We start from the raw sequence: 7,500 nt of genomic DNA on the forward strand, positions 1-7,500 counted from the left end.
AGGAGGAGGAGAATGAGGAGATAGAAAACACGCAAGAGAAGGAAAACAAGCGTGTGGAGGAGGGAAACAAGAAGAAGAAGAAGGAGAAGGATAAAAACGAAAGAGACGACGACGAAAAATCACAAAGAGCGAGGAATGAAGGAAAAGAAAAGGAAGAGGAAGAGGAGGAGGAGGAGGAGGTGTGTGTGTAAAAGGAGGAAAAAGAAGACAAGGATAAAAATTAAAAGAAAAAGAGAAAAAAACACAAAAAAATAGCAACAACAATAACACCAACACTAACAAACAAACACCCAATCCCAGCCCAGTTCACCCCCCCTCCAAACCCACCTGCCCACCAACCTATCTACCCCACACACTCAGGGAAACAGAAGGGCCATTTACCTTGCTTAAATTTCTACGGGTCGCGGTGTAGCTGGAGCGATATTGGCCAGCGTGATGGAAGCAGTGCAGGCATTAGTGTGGTCATCGCTGCCAGGGTATTACCAAGAGCCAGCCTGAAAAGGGAATGGGTTCGTATACTCCCGCGGAAGAAGAGAGAGAGCGAGAGAAAAAAATAAATGGTGGCAGTGGTGGGATGAGGATGAGGATGACGAGGTAAAAAAATAATTGGTGGCAGCGGTGGGATGAGGATGACGAGGGATAAAAATAACTGGTGGCAGCGGTAGGATAAGGATGACGAGGACGGAGGAAGAGGGCGAGTAGGATGAGGGAGGGATGTGAGACTGAGCGTGTACTGAAACGGGTAGAAAAAATGACGAGGTGTGGTGGGATTGACAACAAGTACTGGGAGGATGGGTGGGCAGGAGAGTACGAGTGGTTGGGGAAAGTTGATAAAAGGAATGAAGAAAGGAAGAAAGCAAAACCATAAAAAATATAAAAAAAGACAGAAGGAAAGTCTCATGGGAAGGTGGACAGTGGATGGGAGGGAATAAAAGAGGTGTAAATGGATGAATTGAAGAATGGATGGTAAAGCTTTAAAAAGAAGGAATGAAAGGACGAAAGAGGAGACAAAAATGAAAAAAAAAATGGAAGATTGAAAGTGTCACTGCAGAATAAAGAGTGGAAGGAATAAGATAAAATAAATAGATGGATAATTAAAGTTAAAAGGAAAGGGAGGAGGGAAGAACAGGGAGGGAAATAACAAGAGATGGAAGTAAGGGTAATGATGATGAAAGTGGATGTGATATAGCTTGAAAACTGCAATGCTGGAGAGCAGGGAGGAGAAAGACAGAAAAAAGGTAGAAAATAAGTACATAACTCAAATAGGAAGAAAGAAAGAAAAAAAAACAAATGAAGGAAAATGCTGATGAAAACGGTGGATGATATGCAATTTAAATTCTTGGATAGTGTTATGAGAAGGAGGGAAGAAAAGATGTACAAAGTGAGGAAAACACATCAATAGTAAATGGGGGGAGATTGCAAGGGGGAAAGAATGAAGGAACGTAGAAAAATGCTGATGAAAAGGGTGCATGAGAAATAATATGAATGCTGGCTACCATCAGAATTATGGAAGAGGGAAGGGAGGCAGGAAAACAGAGAAAATACATAAATAACATTAATTGAAGGATAAAGCAAGGAACGAGAGAAATTGTGGAAGAGTGAAATAATATTGAAAGAAGCGAAAAAAAATATATATATCGCGGGTCAAGATGAGAATAAGGAGAGCATTTAGTAAATTCAGGGAAAAGAAACAGAGAAATTACGATTTTTAGAAAGGTTAAAAGTGGGAAATAGAGAAAATGGTTGATAAATAAATAAATATTGAGTGAATTGAAATAAAAAGATAAGAATTGTGAGTAACGAGAATCTTCAATTTGTAAAGGTAATACTAAATAAAAATTTAAAAAAAAAGGAAAAACAAGGAAGTGAAAGGAGCATAATGAAAAGAAACCGTGACAAAAAAAATAAAGAAAAATGTGTATTAATAAAAAAAATAAATAAATAACCACCCAAATAAGAAAAAAATAATGCATAAAACAACAGAAAATGTAATAAACGCGTACTCATACAAAAAAAAAAAAAATAAAAATAAATAAAAAAAATAAAAAAAGTTTTCAACATAAAATCAAACATACTATTATGAAAATATATAATAAAATAAATAGATAAGTAAAATAAATAAATAAATAAACAAATGGCCCATTAAGGAAACAAAACATTAATAGCGAGGGTAAAAAAAAGGCAGTTTTACAAAAGGGGGAAAAAACAAAGAACAAACTGTGAAATTACTAAAGAATATTTTACAGAAACGAGACAACATAACGTTTACTTAGAGCGTAATTGAGAGAGAGAGAGAGAGAGAGAGAGAGAGAGAGAGAGAGAGAGAGAGAGAGAGAGAGAGAGAGAGAGAGAGAGAGAGAGAGAGAGAGAGAGAGAGAGAGAGAGAGAGAAACCCATGACACTGGGGAAAGAAAACAAACAAAAAAGTCGAGGAAAATGAAATGAGAAGAAGAGGAAAGGAAAGAGGAAAGGACGGAAAGAAAGAGAGAAAAAAATATTAGGCAAGGGAGAAAAATGGGAGAGTGAGGAGGAGGGGAGAGCATGAAAAGGCGACCTTGAGTTTAAGTATTTCTCGGAAAAGGAGAAGGAAGTAGAAGAGAGAGAGAGAGAGAGAGAGAGAGAGAGAGAGAGAGAGAGAGAGAGAGAGAGAGAGAGAGAGAGAGAGAGAGAGAGAGAGAGAGAGAGAGAAAGTGGATGGGAAGGGAGGGAAAGATATATAGATGCGAGAAACGTGTTCGGAGTTAAACGAGTTAAACTGTGTCTGATGCTGCGAAGAAAAGAAAAATGAAAAAAAAAAACAAAAAAAAAAAACAATAATAATAATAATGAAAACAGACAAAAACATTAAGCAAAAAAACAGAACTTAACATCATGAAACAGAGAAGGTGATTAGATAGACAGAGAGAGAGAGAGAGAGAGAGAGAGAGAGAGAGAGAGAGAGAGAGAGAGAGAGAGAGAGAGAGAGAGAGAGAGAGAGAGAGAGAGAGAGAGAGAGAGAGAGAGAGAGAGAGAGAGAGAGAGACGCCCAGGGGAGACATAAGCCAGGCAGCACAATTACAGGCTAGAAAGGCCAGGAACATACTGCCAGCGACTACCACCACCACCACCACCGCTACCACCGCTGCCACCACCACCACGATGCACAAGACACCAACAATTATAATAAGAAGGACACCACCACAGCAAACTCCATCCTCACCCACAGCCTGTGATGGTCGTGGTGGTGGTGATGGTGGTGATGGTGGTGATGGTGGTGGTAGAAGAAGTAATGATAATAATGATGATAATGATGATGATGATAATAATAATAATAATAATAATAATAATAATAATAATAAAAAATATAGGGAAGAATGAAAAGAGGGAAGAAGAAGAAGAAGAAGAAGAAGAAGAAGAAGAAGAAGAAGAAGAAGAAGAAGAAGAAGAAGAAGAAGAAGAAGAAGAAGAAGAAGAAGAAGAAGAAGAAGAAGAAGAAGAAGAAGAAGAAGAAGAAGAAGAAGAAGAAGAAGAAGAAGAAGAAGAAGAAGAAGAAGAAGAAGAAGAAGAAGAAGAAGAAGAAGAAGAAGAAGAAGAAGAAGAAGAAGAAGAAGAAGAAGAACAAGAACAAGAACAAGAACAAGAAGAACAAGAACAGGAAGAACAAGAAGAACAAGAAGTACAAGAACAAGAACAAGAAGAAAAAGAACAACAACAACAACAACAACAACAACAACAACAACCTACACACCCTAACCTAACCTAACCCTGAGACGACCTGACTAGCTAAGACAACCTCCTTCACAGCCTACAGGTCATTCAGGTGGTCACAATAATAACAAGGTGCTCATGGCGGTCCTCTTGGCTCCCTGTAACCGTCTCCCCTGCCTCTCCACGGCCCCTCCACCGTAAAGCATTTCATTACTCTCTCCACCTTCCCTTCACCTGAGGAGAGAGAGACGAGTGGAGAAGGTGAGTGACATGAGCAATTAGTTGATTACAGCTGAGTTTAATGTTTTCTTCTTCCAGCTTTCGTGTTTTTATCGTATTTTTTTTTTTTTTGTCAGTTTTTCCTTTTTTGTATTTATTTCTTTATCTCTTGGTTTATGTTGTTGTTGTTGTTGTTGTTGTTGGTGGTGGTGGTGGTGGTGTTGTTTTCAAGTGTATCTTTGTGATTCTGATAAAGGTTTACGTCACAATTATTCTGATGTTGAATGGGAAAGAAGAAAATAAGGAAGAGGTTACGGCAGGGCAGGGAAAGATAAGAGGATATGGATGGAAGGAAAAGAAGAAGAAGAAAAAAAGATAAAGGAAGAAATGAAGGATAGAATAATTCAGTTTGATCTCAGAGGAAATAAACCGCAAGGAAAGTGGAAATAAAAGGAAAGAGGAATAAGGAATAATAAAAGAGGAAGTGGTGTTTTTTATGTTGTGGAGCCATTGTTGTTATCTTGATTGTTTTATCTGTTTGTTATTGTTATTTTGTTTTGTCAGTTTTTTTTATGCATTTTTGTTGTTTTCATCTGTTTTATATTTGTGATATTGTGATTTTTACTGTTACGTGTTTTTTGTTGTTATTGTTTTAGTTGTTGTCTAATTGTTATTGTTGTTTTCATTGTTTCATTATTATTATCATTATTATTATTAGCAGTATTATTATCACTGCTATTACTGTATTTATTTATATCACCATTGTTATTGTTCTATCTTCTGTTTATTGTTTCTTTTCCCATATTGTTCCGTTTCTCCCAAAACTGTTACTCTTATTGCCCTCACTGTTCCATTGTCATTGTTCTTATCGTTATTGGTCCATCTTTTGTTTACTGTTTCCCCGCTACGTACCATGTCCCCGGTATTTAAATTCTTATTGTTCCTTATTTCTCAGTGTTATTCTTGACGTTTCCTCATTCTTTTCATCATTGTTATTTGGTTCTGCATCCTTCGTTTTCATTGTCGACCTTTTCGCAACGGTAATCGATACAAATTTTCACGTACGTAAGTTTTATCTATAGTTAAAAGAACAACATACATTCTTTTCATACTTTCCACTCCTGCACAAACACAGACAGACAGACAGACAGACAGGCAGACAGATATATAGATAGATAGGCAGGCAAACACACAGACAGACATATACGTACACACACACACACACACACACACACACACACACACACACACACACACACACACACACACACACACACACAAGCAGGTATGCAGGCAGGCAGATAGGTAGCCAAACAGACAGAAAGATAGCAGGCAAAAAAAAACAGACAGACAGACAGACAGACAGACAGACAGACAGACAGACAGATAGATAGATAGATAGATAGATAGATAGATAGATAGATAGACAGACAGACAGACAGACAGACAGACAGGCAGGCAGGCAGACACACCCACATATGCAAATAGGCGGGCGGGCGGGCAAGCAGACAGACAGATAGACAGACATAAACACAAACACACACACACACACACACACACACACACACACACACACACAACTATGATTCAATTTTCGTTCAGCGGACACATTTGCATCTCAAACTACGGGAGCTGACAGTATTTAAGACAAAAGCTTACCTGAAACAGATACAAAACACAGTGACCGGCATCCCTTTCCAATACAGCACAATGTAGAACGGAATTACTGCCAGCGACGAGGTGAAAACAAACAAATAAACACACACACTATAAAATAAACAAGGAAACAAAGAAATGGAGAGGAAGAGAGAACAATGATAAAGAAATAAATAAAATCGGATAAAGCAGAGAGAGAGAGAGAGAGAGAGAGAGAGAGAGAGAGAGAGAGAGAGAGAGAGAGAGAGAGAGAGAGAGAGAGAGAGAGAGAGAGAGAGAGAGAGTATACCTAAAATTAATTCCAATATGAATGAAACAATAAATATTAAACAAAACAAAAGTAAAAAGAAAAGAAAAAAAAGCAATCCAGTACCAGCCAATTTTTCCTTTCAAGTTTGCAAAATGAAATAACCGAAAAAATAAATAAATGAAAACAAAACAGAAATATCCAATGCAAAAATTAAAGATACACGGCCGCTGATTTGTTGATATTTGTTTGCTTATATAATTTGTATCAGAACTGTGGGGGGACGACGAGAGAGAGAGAGAGAGAGAGAGAGAGAGAGAGAGAGAGAGAGAGAAAGTGAAGTCTAGATATTTTAAAGTCTCTCTCTCTCTCTCTCTCTCTCTCTCTCTCTCTCTCTCTCTCTCTCTCTCTCTCTCTCTCTCTCTCTCTCGTCTTCTTTATGCTGTCCAAATATCATATACAACAACAACAACAGAGGAAATTGAGTTCAATAGAGTAAATTTATTGTAAAGTATTAACCTAACCTAACCTAACAAAAAACTTAACAATAATGTAATTTAACCTAACCTAATTTAACTCTACTAATTTAACCTAACCTAACCTAACTGAACAATAATCTAATTCAACCTAATTTAACCTAACCTAACTGAACTTTACTGATTTAACCTAAACTAACCTAATTGAATAATCATCTAATTTAACCTAACCTAACCTAACCTACCTAACCTAACATTACCTAAATTGACACTAGCTTTCGCTTATCCGAGGCAGAGAAAGCAGAATAAAAGAAAAAAAAAATTGCACTACAGGGACACGACACACACACACACACACACACACACACACACACACACACACACACACACACACACACACACATTGACGGACACAGATAGACAGGAAAATAAGAAAGGAAAAAAAAAAGAAAAAAAAAGAAATCTAAATACAGACAAATATACAAACATTCAAAACTAAAAAAAAAAAAAAAAGGGAAGAAAAAAGAAGACGAGATAAAAAGCCACGCAAATAAAAAAAAAAAACTGCAAAGATAAAAAAAAAGAAAAAAAGAAAAATGTCAAGGGTATAGCATTCTTTTCCCCCACAAAGATTGGCATGAGAGCATTACAAATCAAAAAGGTGAGAGAGAGAGAGAGAGAGAGAGAGAGAGAGAGAGAGAGAGAGAGAGAGAGAGAGAGAGAGAGAGAGAGAGAGAGAGAGAGAGAGAGAGAGAGAGAGAGAGAGAGAGAGAGAGAGAGAGAGAGAGAGAGAGAGAGAGAGAGAGAGAGAGAGAGATAAGACAAGGGATAAAGGAAAAATAAACAGAAAGCAAAGGGGGAAAGAGGGAAACTGTAGAAAATGAAAGGGGAAACAGAGAATTGGACAAAAAAAAAATGAAAATGAAAAAAAGATGAAGGAAACAAAGGAAAGGAGGAAGACAGTAAAAGCAATTAAACGATGGAAGAGATAAAAAATGGATTAGGAAAAGAAAGATGAAAGGAATAGAGGAAGGAAAAGAAAGGAAGACAGGAGACAAATGAACAGGAGGAAAGGGAGAGAAAGAAAGTAAAGCAAGGAAGGAAGGGAGAGAGAGAGAGAGAGAGAGAGAGAGAGAGAGAGAGAGAGAGAGAGAGAGAGAGAGAGAGAGAGAGAGAGAGAGAGAGAGAGAGAGAGAGAGAGACCGAGGGATGGAG

At 37.6% G+C, this 7,500-nt stretch overlaps 1 long non-coding RNA gene across 1 annotated transcript in view; it reads right to left on the reverse strand.

Moving 5' to 3' along the window:
* Window positions 1–7,500, reverse strand: part of LOC135115361 (uncharacterized) — a 173,061-nt gene that overhangs the window by 82,373 nt on the left and 83,188 nt on the right. The window contains exon 3 of the long non-coding RNA XR_010275966.1: window positions 382–494. This is a non-coding gene — a long non-coding RNA (uncharacterized LOC135115361). The remainder of the gene's footprint in view (window positions 1–381; window positions 495–7,500) is intronic.

Source organism: Scylla paramamosain, chromosome 29, assembly GCF_035594125.1.
Source record: "Scylla paramamosain isolate STU-SP2022 chromosome 29, ASM3559412v1, whole genome shotgun sequence".
Lineage (NCBI taxonomy): Eukaryota > Metazoa > Arthropoda > Malacostraca > Decapoda > Portunidae > Scylla > Scylla paramamosain.